The following is a 14,787-nucleotide window of genomic DNA, read 5'->3' as shown; positions in this document are numbered from 1 at the left end:
CAATGTCTCCATAGAGACTTGAAGACAATGACCCTGGGCCCCTCAAGTCTTCTGCAAGTTGTACACCCCCCTTCCTCCAGCTCTTCCTGAGATCAAGGTGTCTGGTTCCCTCCCCCTGCTTCCCTGATCTACTTCAAATGAACCCTGTCCCTACTGACAGACAGCACAAGCCTCAGAATTCAACATTTAGCCGAGCTCTATCCAGGGCAGGGCAAGCAGAACTCTCACCTCTGTCATTCTAGATATCATGCCTCTATTAATCCAGCCTAAAGTCCCACGAGCATTGAAGGTAACCTCATTGCATGACTGAATTTAGCTTATGGTCAACTTCAGAGCTGTGGTTCAAGATCCTGGAGTTAGACAAAAATGGCCCCTCATTTAACTAATATGTAACTTAACCAAGTTCCTTCATCTTTCTGAGTCTCAGTTTTCTTCTCTGTAAAAGAGGGATTATGTTAGAACCTATCCCATAGGCTCATTATGAGGATTAAATGAGATAAAATATGTCTAGGGTTTTGAACAGTGTATGTGCTTACTCTGATTATTAATCTCTAGGCCTTTTGCTAAAAATTATATCTTTCTCATCCTGTACTGGTGCAGATTGGGGACCCCAGCTGTTTACATGCCGTGTCCCCACCTCTATGCTTAGCATTGCTCTATTATTGTAAGACTGTATTATCACTACCTGGTGACGGGTCTTTCTCTCCCATCAGACTGTGAGCTCCATTAGACTGTTTTGCCTTTGAAACTCCAGCGCTGGCACGTGACCTAGCAAACAGCAGGACCCGTGGGTATGTGCTGGATGACTAAACGAAGGGCCAGCCTTTCAGCTCCCACACTTTCAGGGACAACCTGGATCGTCACCCTACCTCACTCCCAGACTCATTCAGAGCTCATCCACATTCAGGGAGCAGCTGCGCACACTCGCTCCTGCCTGAACTGGTAAACTTCTCTGCACACACCTCCTTCTCCAAGCCAAGGGGAGACAGTCCAAGATTCCAAATTCAGTGGAGCCCTGCAGGCTCCTGGGATTAAGACACAAATGAGCCCTATTCTTAGCTGACAGTAAATGGCCCAGACATTCCTGCGGATTTCTGCATTGTGAGTGGTACCAGTGCATAGCAAGGGATCTGGAAAGAGGTTGGGCGCTTATCTGGGCCCCATGACCTAGATGCCCCTAAATGCCACCTCCGTGGGCCCTCTTCAAAGAGTTCCACAGAAACTTCCCAGTTCCACGGGATAGATCAAAGTAGAGCTGGATTCCTGCAAATGACTAATGATGTCCCACTTTCTGTTAACTCCCTGAGGACAAACCTTTCAAATCCAGCCCCCTTCTCTTTGACACACCTCGAAATCTCACGCTCATCCTCACCGGCAGTGCTGCATTTGCTCCCAAGTGCCACCTGTTTCACCCTCAATGCTCTCCATCTCAGCATCAGCACCGTCACCCACCACGTACACCCGGGGCCAGGCCAGACACCGGGGCACCAACCTCTTCAGCCTTCCCTGCTCTGTCAATCTCAGCTGCAAAACTGCCTGCTGGTTCTACCCTAATGCATCCACTTCTCCCCACCCCCACTGCCAACATTTTGGTCCAGGCACCATTGCCTCTCACCTGGGATACTGCGGTGCTTCCTACCTGGTCCTCCTGCTTCCTCTCTCCTCGCCTGCAAAGCAAGCCCAGACCACCTTACTCCTCTGCTCAGACTCGACCATGGCTCCCCGACAGCCCCCAGGTAAAACACAAGATCCTCAGCGAACCTTTCAAAGCCTTTTACGACCTGCCCCCATCAGCGCCTTGAGCCTCAGCTCTCATCAGTTCCTGTCCTCCACCCACACCCCTCCAAGCTCCAGCCAGAGGCGGCTGCACTCCGTTCCTTGAATCTTCCTGTAATCTTTGCACAGACTGTTTCCTCTGTCCCCAAACTCTCTTCCATCCCTCCTGTTCTTTTCTCCCGCTCATGATCAAGCCCAGCTTTCCTCCAAGAACTCTTCTCTAACCTCCCCTTCCCCCGTGAGGCTGAGCTCCTCTGAGCCACCACCCATCTCCCCTGTCACACTGTTAATGGTCTGTTTCCAAGTCAGCCTCCCCCATCAGACCAAGACCTGCTCCTGGCTATCCCAGCGCCTAGTCTAGGGCCGCCACAGCTCAAGATTCATCGAAGGAAAAAACTGGTAAATCACATGCATGCACACATGTGTGTACATGTGTGTGCACACGTGCATAAACACTCATGCGCACACGCGTTCACAGAGATGGCAAAGGGTACAGGTGCTGCCATCTATGGGCAAAAAGAGCATTACACTCTTTTCCAGGCTCTGGACACCGGGAGCCCTAGAGTTTCAAACTCAACTGGGTTTAGAATTAGCTCCAGCTAACTCCAAGTTGGTCTGTTTTCCATTTTGGACCTTAAGGCTGCCACAACTTAGAAACAAGGTCCATAAACCACTAGCTCTAGTCTACCACCCACATGTTGGATGGAGCCATAAAGAGGAGGTGTCCTTCCAGTACTCACCATCCCAGTCTGGGGCTCGCGTGGTGCCTGTTTGCTGAATTATATCTTAGAGAGGGAGAGAAGCACTTTCTAATAGTCAGAGCTGCCCACAAGTGGAAAGAGTGAGCAGAGAGCTTGCCGTTAGTGAAAGTGTACAAGCACCAGGAACCCCATCTGTCTGGGTGGCTGAAGAGGAGCTTTCTGCCCTGGAGTGGGGTGGTGGTTGGGGGAGGCTGGAACAGAGGTGTTCTATCCTAAAAGACTGCTCCCAGCTCACTGGGAGGACCCTCAGATTTGGTGGGGGCAACGTGTTATCTGTCCAGTAACGCCAGAAGGATTCAAATGGCCGCCCCAATGACAACAGCTGTCATTTTTTGAGCACCTACCAAGTGTTAAATTCCTTACATACACCACGTCTCATCCTCACAATAACTCAGCCAGCAGATGTCACAGTCCCTATTTTGTGAAGGAAGAGCAGAAGTTCAGAGAGGTGAAGCAATGTGCTCAGGGTCACACAGCTAAGATGTCGGGCCAGCTCCCATCAAGTCAGGCTGCCTCCCCGATATCTTGGCCTCACTAAATTTCAAGCTATAAGGCTGGGCCTCTCGCTCACTAGAGAAAAATATAAAGCTCCACTTACTCTAGACCGGGGTTAGCAAACTTTGACAGTAAAGAGCCAGAGAGTGAGTATTTTAGGCTTTGCAGGCACATACCCTCTCCGTTGCATATTCTTCCTTGTTTAGTTTTGGATTTTCTTTTTTACATTTTTACATCTAAAAAACTGTAAAAACCATTCTTAGCTTAGAGACATACAAAAACAGGCCGGGGCTTCCCCGGGGCTGTAGTTTGCAGCCTACAGCTACAAAAGAATAATATTTATAATCTTGAGTATAAAAACTTCTGGTGGAAATGTTTATGCCAAATGCTAGGTCCTTCAGCTGTATTTCTCCCCCTTCAGATGGCTTCCTACTGAGTCACTCTCTCCTGAAGAAGAGCCCTACCTCGCTCTGCAATTAGGTAGCAAAATATTTCAAGGGCTGTTCAGATTCTAGAAACTCATAACTGTGGACCAACTACAGTTCAACTCAGTGTTGTGAAGAGAGGAGGGAGGCAGATACGATGGGTAGAAAGAACCTCAAAGAGAAGACATCAAGAGATGTGGGCTCTAGTCTGGGCCCTTACCAAAGGCTTTAGAACCTTACTGTGCAAAGTGTGGTCCCTGACCCAGCAACATCTGCACACCTGCAAGCCTGTTAGAAATGCAGAGTGTCAGGCCCCACTCCAGACCTATGGAACCAGAATCGTATTTTCACAAAATCCCCAGGTGATTTGTGTGCAAGATAAGCTCGAGATGCTCTAGAACATCCCTTACATCCAACTGCAACATTGTTAACAAAACCCTTCCCCCGAGGAGAGAAAGGGTCCAAAGGCATCTTTTTTTATGCTGTAATATCAAGTCTCTGCCCTTAAGTGACCCAAAAAGCTTGAGGTCACCCGCTTCAGGATGCACAATCAAGAGACCGAGACCTGCCGCTGGATCTTGTAATTAAGCCTTTGACTGGTGGAAAAGTAGACCCAGGCAGACCAAAGAAGGTGCCCATCCCCATTTCACAGTGGCGGAAACCGGCTAGAGAGGAAAATGACTTTCGCAGGACGACACTGCCAGGACAGACTCGGGGTCTGACCATGACCAAGTTCCTTTCTTCCCAGGTCTTGGGTTTAATAATAACTGAAATCCTTTTGGTTTAGACCAGAACTTTTGAAATCTCACAAGTGGTGGAGCAGAAATCAGAGAACTTGCTTTGTGCTTTAGGAAATTCACTTGCTCTCTCTGGGCATTAGCATCCCTGGCCATGAAGTGAGGAGGTGGGACCAAGCAACTCCCGAGGTCCAGCTGTTATGGTCGGAATCGGGAAACGGTTTCAAGGCGAGGAGGCAGTCAGGAGAGAAGCCTTCAGCAGAGGGTGACCACAATCACAACAAAGTCTCCGCACTGGAAACAAAAAGGCAAGTCCATCTGTCCTAAGCATGGAGGCAGAGCAGTGACCGGGCACAAGCTCAAGGTCTTATGGCAAGTGCCAAGCAGAAACTGGAGTGAGAACCAGATTCTCTCTGCCTCTTCAGCCTGGGATCTTAATCGTTATCCCTTACTGATGCTGAACTGTGCAGATCTACAGGCATACCTCGTTATATTGCACTTCTGTTTATTGTGTTTCATAGATACTGTGTTTTTCACAAATTGAAGGTGTGTGGCACCCTTCGAGCAAATGGCCTTGTGGCATCATTCTCCCAACAACATTTGCTCACTATGTGTCTCTGTGTCACATTTTGGTAAGTCTCGCCATATTTCAGACTTTTTCATGATTATTATGTTTGTGATGGTGACCTGTCATCAATGATCTACTACATCGGTTACTACTGCGACTCGCTGAAGTCTCAGATGATGGGTAGCATTTTTTAGCAATAAAGCATTTTTGAATTAAGGTATGTACTTTTTTTTTTTAGACAGAATGCTATTGCACACTTAATAGACTACAGTATAGTGTAAACATAACTTTCACATGAGCTAGGAAACCAAAAACCTTGTGTGACGTGCTTTATTGCGATATTCACTTTATTGTAGTGATCTGGAATCGAACCCACAATATCTCCAAGTTATGCCTGTATTTGCTAAATGAAGAAATGAAGTAGATGCTTCAGGAAAATGGTCCCTGAGCCTTCTAACAAGACAGCTTGGCTTTTGATAACCAGCTTCCAATGCTCCTTAAAGAATGCTGCCACCCTTGTGAATGGCTGGTGGAAATAAAGAACTGCTACAACCTTTCAAGGGTGGCAATTTGGCAAAATGTAGCAAAAGCTGTAAATACATCATTTTTGACCCAACAAGTTCATTTCTTGGGCTCTCTTGTAGAAAATAATGAAAGAGGAATAATTTATGCACTAGAATGTTCATTGCAGGATTGTTAATAAACAGCCTGGATGCCTAATAATACAGGATCAGTTAAGTGAACAATTCACACCATAGATACAATAATAGAGAATAATAAAAAATCAGGTCAGCAGTTATCATTTTAATAATAAAAACGTAAAACTTGTTTTTTACAAATAAAATGCATTATTTCACTTCTTTAAATCCCCCAGACTATTGGAATGAAAGATTTTAAATAAACATGCATTTATCTACTTAGGTAGAATATACTTTTGTTTTCTAATCATTTTTTATTTTTTAACATCTTTATTGGAGTATAATTGCTTTACAATGGTGTATTAGTTTCTGCTTTATAACAAAGTGAATCAGCTATACATAATACATACATCCCCATATCTCCTCCCTCTTGCGTCTCCCTCTCACCCTCCCTATCCCACCCCTCTAGGTGGTCACAAAGCACCGAGCTGATCTCCCTGTGCTATGCGGCTGCTTCCCACTAGCTATCTATTTTACATTTGGTAGTGTATATATGTCCATGCCACTCTCTCACTTTGTCCCAGCTTACCCTTCCCCCTCCTCGTGTCCTCAGGTCCATTCTCTAGTAGGTCTGCATCTTTATTCCCGTCCTGCCCCTAGGTTCTTCATGACCATTTTTTTTTTGATTCCATACATATGTGTTAGCATACGGTATTTGTTTTTCTCTTCCTGACTTACTTCACTCTGTATGACAGTCTCTAGGTCCATCCACCTCACTACAAATAACTCAATTTCGTTTCTTTTTATGGCTGGGTAAGTATACTTTTAAAACTCTTTTAAAAATTAAATTTAGAGTACTAATAACATGAAAAAATATTTATGTTATAACGTTGGAAAAAAACTGAAAAGAATAGAAGATTACAAACGTGGTATGACCACAATTATATGGGGGTAAAAAAAAAAAAAAAAAGTGCTGAAAATATCAGGAAGGAAATGCACCCAAATGTTAGCGGCGATTATCTCATGTTGGCAGAATTATGGACAGTTCTTATTTTTTTATGCTATTTTTACTTTCTAGATTTTCTATCATAAAGAGTTATATTTAGAACAAGAAAAAAAGTCATTGGAGGAGGCGGGGAAAAGTACCCATATCCCACGGGTATCCCACCCATACCACTTTGCCACTCCCCCAAAATTAACTAGTATTTACTGAGTACCCACCAAGGGCCCAGCACAGCCACAGCCACTATAAAAGGAAAATTAAGGGCCAAGCCCCACCCTGAAGGCTCACATATACCGGATATATATTCTTTCTCTGGCAAATAAGCGGAGCCCAGATGATATCCTTGCTGAAGCTGGAAAGAAATAAGGTTGTTTGCTTAACCAGTTCAGCAGAATAAATAAATCTACTCCCACTGGTGTGGTGGCGCCTTCATCCGAGTTCCCTGAGAAGCTCTGCGGCTCTAACTGCTGCTGGAGCCCCCTTGGGAAGAGCATGTTTCAGGGATACATTACAGCCCAGGAAGAAAACTGTTATCCCTGAGTCCAAGCATTGAATGTAAAAGGTTTTGAGGCAGAACCAGCAAGGTATTGGAAGGAGTAGGATGGGGGGCCTGGGAAGGAACCTAACTGGCCATGTGGTCCCTGGGGACCCCTGGGCATGAGAGCTCACATCTCCAGGCTTCAGTTTCCTCATCTGTGAAGTGGGACCCATAACAACCTCAGGGCTACCGTGAGGCTCAAAAAAGAGAAAGTAAGGCATTTCAGCTCTCTAGGCTGAACATCAATTTCCTTATCTGTAAAACGGAGTCAATATCTCCTCCCTAGTAGAGCTGTTAAAAGATTAAACAAGGCAGTGAAGACAAAAAGTGAACACAGACAGTAAGAATACTACAGACAGGGGCCCTCATCCTTATTGCTTATAGAACAGGGACTAGGATACATGAACGAATCCTAGGCCTCAACTTCCTTATCTGTAAAATGGGCAACCAATTCAACACACAAAGACCAAATTTATGAACAGTAGCTGAATCTCCAGCTGGCACTGGTGCAAGTCACTTAAACAAAAATGATTGCTGTGGGCTCACTTTATGCTTACAGACGTGCGGGTCCCATGTTCCTGCACTGAGCACAAAGCCCTGACCCGGAGGCCACCAGAGCTGGGAAAGCCTGACGTTATTCTATCCACCCCCCTAGTGCCAGGAGGACACCGGGGCCCAGAGGAAGGCAAGGATTAGCTCAAGTCACCCAGTATTTTGTCAGTGGCAAAACCAGGACCCAAGCCCAGGCCTTCTGCTGTCCAGCCTTGCCCACCACGCCTACTGCTGTCCGCTGCCCTGCCCTTAAATTGTTGATGTGGTCCCAGGCAGGGCAGGGGAGAGCAGTCAGTCTACAGCCGGGGGTGGAGAGTGGGGGAGAAAAACCAGAGAGCAGCAGGAACCCAGCCTGCCTGTGGTCTCCAAACTCTCAAACCACACCAGGCTGAAATATGACACAGGCTCACTCAGTTGAAAGGGAGGAGATATTTTTACTTAACATCCCCCAGCTGCCTGAACACTGGTCTCTTTCTTTCCCTCCCCCCCAAAATGCATAGCTCCTGGGACCTGGTTTTCCCTACTTCTGCCAGCATTTTCTCAGGAAATAACCGTGGGGCAAGAGGGGTGCCCACTCTTCCTGGCTTCCTCAGAAAGCTTTCCAGAGCATGGGCTCAAATGGTGAAAGGAGGGAGACTGGGCCTGGCTGGGCCCCCTGCTAACTCTCTGAGTGACCCTGGGCAAGTCTGTGTCCTCTCAGAGCCTGAATTCCCTAAAACGGAGGGGAGATGGACCTACACTCTGGAGTCCTGTAGACAGTACAGAAAAGCATGAGTTTACGCACAGTCCCAAGAGGCCCCTCCAGGCCTGTGTGCTGCAGAGCTGAGCTCCCCAAGCCACACACACTGATTTGCATCCCTCGTCACAGCCACAGCAAAACTCCCCCTCAGTTCTCATCATGTCAGGACTAAACAGAACCTCCGGGAGAACATTTAGTGCAGTGATTAAGAGCTACAGCTCTACAGTCAGACCTCCAGAATCCTGTCACCTTCACCTAACAGCCTCACAACCCGAGGCACGTTATTTAGCCTCTCTGAGCCTCAGTTTCCTCCTCTATAAAAGCGGATAATAGTAGCTACCTTAGAGGAACGGTTGTGAGGAACCAACAAAGTAATTAATGTTCCAGCGCTTGTTTTACTAAAAGGTAGCTTTTTATTATTATCACGGAGACCAACATCTCCATTTTACAGATGAGGTCACTGAGGCCCAACAAACTGGGACTTGTCCAAGGTCACTCAGAAGAACTCAGACTACAGCTCCACTCCTAGGTCAGTGTGTCTAACTTCTCTTAGTCCTACAATCTCTAATAACCAAATATACATGCTCAGAGACTAGATACAGGCTGTAAAGTTTTCTTGAAGAAAACCAGAGACCAGTGCCTCAGCAAAGGATGACAGACCATGCAGAAATCATCTCCATGACCTGACAACTTCTCATGAGAGACCCAAACTGCCCACATGGAGTGGGGAGAAGTGACCCTCTGGCACTGGATGGCTAAGAAGTGTGAAGGCATCCAGTCTACAGCTCTTGCTTGTGCCAGCTTGGCAGAAGTGCACACAAGGCTGTCAACAGGGGCCACCTCTTTGGAAAGAAGCGGGTTAGAGGGATGAAGCCCACTCTATACTCTTCTTTACGTTTGAATCTTTAACAATATTTTTTTGCTTTAAAAGTAAAACCCAACACTGAACAACTCAGAATAACAGCAACCTTATCCAATAGCTACAAGCCTATTGTCTGCTTTCAGATGAAATTTACTGCAGGTTCTGACAGGTTCTTCAGCTGGGCTTCCAGAATCTGCCACTCTAGTCCATTCCGTGGTCACTGCTCTGGTTCAGACCTGCACTCTCTTGACCATCCAACAGCCTCCTCGGGATCTCCCTGCCTCCAGTTAGCCCCATCCAATGCATCTGCTACATCGGCCACAAGATTAATGAGCGTTTTGATCACTGCCTTCAGGATAAAGTAATTCCAAGCCCTTAGTTTACAATCTAGTTCCATTTTGATTTACGGTCTCAACTCCCACCACTCCACCTTTTGCTCATCTGCCATTCTAGCCATGTTGATTGTTCAGAAAACCTCAGTGCCTTTGCATGAGCTGTTCCAGCTTCTTAGAAAATGCCTTTTCCCCAATCACTTTATGCCGTAGAAAACTATTACTCATCTCCAAGGCCTGGGTCGGCCAGACAGACTTAATCACCCCTTTAGGCTGAAGTAGCTCTCAGTATTGCATGTTTGTTCCAACCACTATAGATGAGAAGCATCTTGAGGACAAATAGCTTTGTCCTCCTCAAGGCTCTGGAGCCCCTCACAGGGTAAGACACAGAACATGGACCCAGAAGAGCGCTAAATCCAGGAAGGAGGGAAGGAAGGAAATGCCATGAGAGGCAACCCCTACAGCCTCCTCCTGGGAGCCGCTTGCTTTTCCAGATTCATGTCAGTCCACAATAAAAAAGACTATGGAAAATTCTGGAGTAAAGTTCCTTTCCCTGATTCACACGGAAACATTTGCTACTGTGAAACTCACCCGTGTGCCAATCCAATCCAAGCTCCCCCGGCTGTTTACAATTTCCCTGGCATTTATAAATAGTGAGGCCCCAAAGAGGAAAATGGAGTTTCAAGGGAGCTGGATGCCAACTGTCCCCACTCCCAGCCCACCTCCTTTGTTCCAATGCCTTTACCCTTTAATTAACATCCCCAAGAAACACCAGCCAGCACCCCAACATGTGGGTGTGTGTTGGTGCAGGGGTGTTGCTGCAGTGCTCAGTTTCTTCGTGAAGGGAACTCGAGACTCAAGAAAGAGTCTACAGCCCCACCAGCTAGAAGGAGTCAGCTAAGTGAGGCCTGGAACTGGGTCCCAGCCCTGCCCCTTCCTCATTGTGTGACTATCAGCTAGTCACAAGCTCTCAGGGCCCTTCAGTTTTCTCAACTGTGGAATGAACAGGGCTGCGGGGAGACTCCAACAAGCTATAGTCACTGTAAAGTAAAGTGCGGCAAGAGTTCACAGTGCCCTGGTCAGAAACATGGTCCTGGGAGAACAGGACCTGCAGGATTAAGCCTCAGAAAAGCCTCCAAAGGCCCTGCCTTCCACAAAAAGCAGTTACCCCCAGGGCAGCCCTGAATGTCCTTGGCTCTACAGAGTTCTGGGTGTTGTAAAGATGTCCTCTCTGCTCTGAGGAAGATGTGAAAGCAGGATAAGGAGTGGATGTCTGGGCAGATGAGGGGCTGCAGAATAAGCCAATGTCCCCTGCATCCCCCACAGTCTTCAAGGACCCAGGCTTCCTTCTGGCCACTGTCCAGAGCAGCCGGCCTGCACTGAGCCAGGAAACACTGCTGTAATCACGATCTGGGGCGTTTGGACCCAAGAAGAGATGGGGGCCTAGAGGGAAAGGGAGATTCCCATCACTGTCTTCAACTCTCAAAGAAGTTTCCGTGTGCGTCAGGGAAGAGAACATACTCTGCAGGGCGGGGGAAGATACAGTACCGACAGGTAGCAAGTGCAAGCGGATTCCGGAGTAGGAGGAAGCACTTTCTAACAGTCCTGGGCCCTGAAAGAGGAAGGAGGTCGAGGGCTCCTCAGCGTCGGGGGAGCGCGGGCAAAGGCGTTAACCCTGGAGTCCAGGATCCGCGGAGCAGACCCGCCCAGCGGAGCCACCGCCCAGCCCGCGGGCTGGAGACCGCCGGCAAGCGAGTGCAGGGGTGACCCCGGGCCCACTTAACCCCAACCGCGCGAACTGGGTCAAAGTTAGTTCAGGTGCTTGCAGCAAACGGGGCCAGTGGGTGGAGGCCTGAACCTCCTCCTCCCCTGCCCTAAGCCCCCAATCCAACTCTCCTTGGTCCCCTGGAAGACCAGCAAGGTGAGGGAGGAAGCTCTTCTCCAGCGATGCCCCGGCTGCCGGGCCGAGATCCAGGCGCGGGCAACCTCGGACCGGACCGCGAGAGGAGGGAGAAGGACCCAGAGGCCCGGGATCCCCAGATGCCCCAGGGTCGTGGTCTTTCCCCTCCCCTACCTGCTGCTGCGGCGCTGGCGACGGCGGCTGCTGGGTCCAGCTGTGCTCAGCTGGTTCCTGGCTGCGGGGCAGGGGCGCTGAGGTCGCCGGGCTGGGATGGGCAGGGCGCGGGCGGGAGCCGCCCTCAGGGCGGGGCCGCCGTGCGGTCGGGGGGGAGAGGGGAGGAGCGACGGCCCCTCCCATTGGCGGCGGGGAGGATGGCGACTCTGGCTCCGGGCTGGCGTTCGTGGAGTGCCCTGCATGTGACTTTGCCCCAGACCCCTCGCTACTTGCCCAAGGAAAGCATCAAGCTCCCTGCTTTACACGGGAGGAAACTGAGGCCCGGAGGCGGAGGGAGATCTGCAGGAACCTGGCGGGCAGGGGAGGAGACCCGGGGAGTGCTTGAGCTGGGCTGGGGCCAAAGAGCTCAGTTGGAATGGGCAGCGTGCAGAGGCGGATTCAGCTCCGGGGGAGGTCAGGCTTCAGGAGGCAAAACCACTGAAACCTGGGCAACCCACAAAACCGGGGAGGCGTATAAGCAGCAGCTAGACCCACTGAAGGGAACAAAGGAGCAGAATGATTCCCAACTGCATTCAGAAACAAGAAATATAAGAAATGCCAAAGCGCATCCTTGTCTTTAAAATATTAAGCGGCGGCTTTGGAGTCAGACCGCCTGGGGTGGACCCCCCTGACACTTACTAGTCCTGTAACTTCGGGCAAGTGACTTAACGTATCAAAGTTTCAATTTCCTCATCTGTAAAATGGACATCATAGTTTCCTCTTCACGGGGCTGTTGGGAAGACTCAGTGAGAGAAAGACTCTTAACACAATGGCTGGTACCGTGGGTTCTCTATAAATGGACGTTCTTATTAGTGTGACGGCGGATATTACTTTAGATGATAGAGCAAATCCACCTTGTCAAAAAGATGAATGCCACGTCACTTTTAAACAAATGTAATATTTTATTTATAGCAATAGCATCTCACATGCATGTGACAGAGAGCCATTTACGATGGAGGAGGGCATAGGACAGCCTCCCAACAGTCCTGTGCAAATGTGATATCCTGGCCTCTTGCAGCTGCTCTGTGACTCCGAGTTGGGCGGATTCACACTGCAGGAGACTAGAGCAGATGACTGCGAGGTCCATTCTCAGCTTAGGTGCTGGCAGCAGTCCCATGTTCAGCTGGGTAAACCTCCCTCCAACAGGAGGTAAAATGTACCAAGTCAATAATTGCCGAGTGCTGGGAATAGAGACAGAAAAGCTTGTGTTGTCAAAGTAGCAGAGAAGCTAAGGGCACACACTCACTTCCTGGTTTTTCCTAGTGTTTCCACTGAGTAGCAGTCAGGGAAGCCACAGGGCCTGGGGAAATCCCAGCCTGGCTCTTCGTCCTGCCCCCAATCCCTTTCTACAACTCTAGTAATTACAAGAACCATTTCTTGAACACCTTGTGCCATGCTCGGGGCTTCCCACATGCTACCGACGTTCATCCTCACCTTACCCGTTCCCTGCTCCCCCAAGGTAAGCGTTACCATGTGCAGTTTTCAGATGAGGAGACCCAGGCACAGAGAGGGTTAAGTAGCTCTCCCAAGTTCACACAAGTGACACTGTGCATGTCTGAGTCCTTGGCCCCCTCTTCTTTGCTCAATGTCCTCTGTCATACTCTGCCACTCTTCCTGGCTTGGCAAACTCTGTCCAGTTCCACTTTCTCTGAGAACTGAAGCAGGATGCCTCACCCCCAGGAGGCTCCCACCCTCACCCCCGGAGGCTCCCACCCTCTCTCTGCCACTCCCTGCTTTTTCCCAGAGGCTGCCTGTGGCCCACTGCGGGACAGGTGGGGAGGAAGGCATAAACACAGACTATTTGGTTCTAGGGTCTTTGATTACAGTCCCTGGTATACACATGACCTCGAATTATCTAACTTATCATTTCCAACCCCAGCAACTTCTCTCAGGCAAAGAGAGGGAAACCTCTGAATCTGTGTCTTCAGATAACTGGAGGATATGATATTGGCATGGAGGAAACACTGGAGAACATCTAATCCAACCCCTCATTTTAGAAATGGGGAAACTGAGGCCAAGAGAGCAGAGAGGCTTGCCCACAGAACACTCTGACAGCTCCATTTGGTCCTGGAGAAGCCCATAAGTCTAGACTGTCACGAGAAATAATTTTTAAAAATGATTATGACAACAATAGTGACATCCAATAAGACATCGGAGGGCCAAGCAAATTCCTAGCGCTTTGCTCTATATACGTCAACAGGACAATGTGTGTCTCACAGCTAATCAGGATATATCTTGGCCTGACCCTTCAGTCAGGGTCAAGTCTGCCTTGCATGGATGCGCAGAGGTCTCCTCTGCCTTGGTGTCTTATTCTCATTTCTTTCTAGACTCCTTTTTGTACTCCTCTCCCCATTGGTCTAGGGATCAGTAAGGACTGTTTGCCCTGTAGCTCACCTTCAGAGTGAATGTCTTCTTGTTATTGCTGATATGGATCTCCTCTCATGGAAGAACTTTGACGTCTTTTGCCAGAAGACCACCTCTTTCCCAGGAGTGAGGATGGAGGAAACAAAGGCCATACCCAGGCCATGCAGTAGACAATTTGGGGGTACCCGCTCCCTCTTCTGAGACTGCCTTTCCCCATCCACAGTGGTGGCCCTCACTTGGTACCCAAGTTGGTACTATAACTCTCACCCCACCACAAACACAGTTGACACCATCTGGAGTGGACACCACAACCAAACTGCACTATCAGAGTTTGGAATTAGAATTTGGGACATAACAGTGGTGATTGATTAACTGGGCATGTGAGGACTGGTCATCTCTGAAGGCCAGTGCCACCATTGTAAGGCAGCTGTCTTCCACAGAGAAAGCCAATGAGTCTCTCATTAAATGACTAGATGGGTGTGAAGAAACTCAGGGAGGAAAAGGCTGGGTTGACCAGGGAAGACTTCTGGATCTGTGGCCTGTTTTGGACGCAGACCCCTCCTGGAGCTAGCTTCAGAAAAATAAGTTATAAGGACAGGTGTCTTTTGAGCAGTGAATGCCTTATAGAAGCAGAGCCCAAGTGGAGATGTTATGCAAAGGAGTAATTGAAGAAGTGCTCTCAGGAGATACCTTGGAATTATCTCAAGGAGCCCTAGGGCAGGGATGCAGCTGGGCCTCAGAGTCAGACTAGAAGCAGGGCCTGAGTACTAAGGAAACCCAGGAAGTACTCTCACTCCATCGTTCATCTCTGCCCGTCTGCTTCATTGCTCTGGCTCACATGAGAAAAGCATCTCTGCTTTCCACAAAATGCCTTTTACCAGCAG

The 14,787-nt window shown here is 48.7% G+C and overlaps 1 protein-coding gene across 1 annotated transcript in view; it reads right to left on the bottom strand.

The window, feature by feature from the left end:
* GSN (gelsolin) overlaps positions 1-11,600 on the bottom strand; it is a 56,571-nt gene extending 44,971 nt beyond the window's left edge. The window contains exon 1 of the mRNA XM_022578854.2: positions 11,501-11,600. The gene's annotated coding sequence lies outside the window, so the exon portion shown is untranslated. The remainder of the gene's footprint in view (positions 1-11,500) is intronic.
* Positions 11,601-14,787: the final 3,187 nt, after the last annotated feature.

This window comes from Delphinapterus leucas, chromosome 6, assembly GCF_059928025.1.
Source record: "Delphinapterus leucas isolate spDelLeu-1000000601 "Yukka" chromosome 6, BTC_Dleu_Yukka2, whole genome shotgun sequence".
Taxonomy (NCBI): Eukaryota; Metazoa; Chordata; class Mammalia; order Artiodactyla; family Monodontidae; genus Delphinapterus; species Delphinapterus leucas.
This window is presented reverse-complemented; position numbering and strand designations above follow the sequence as displayed.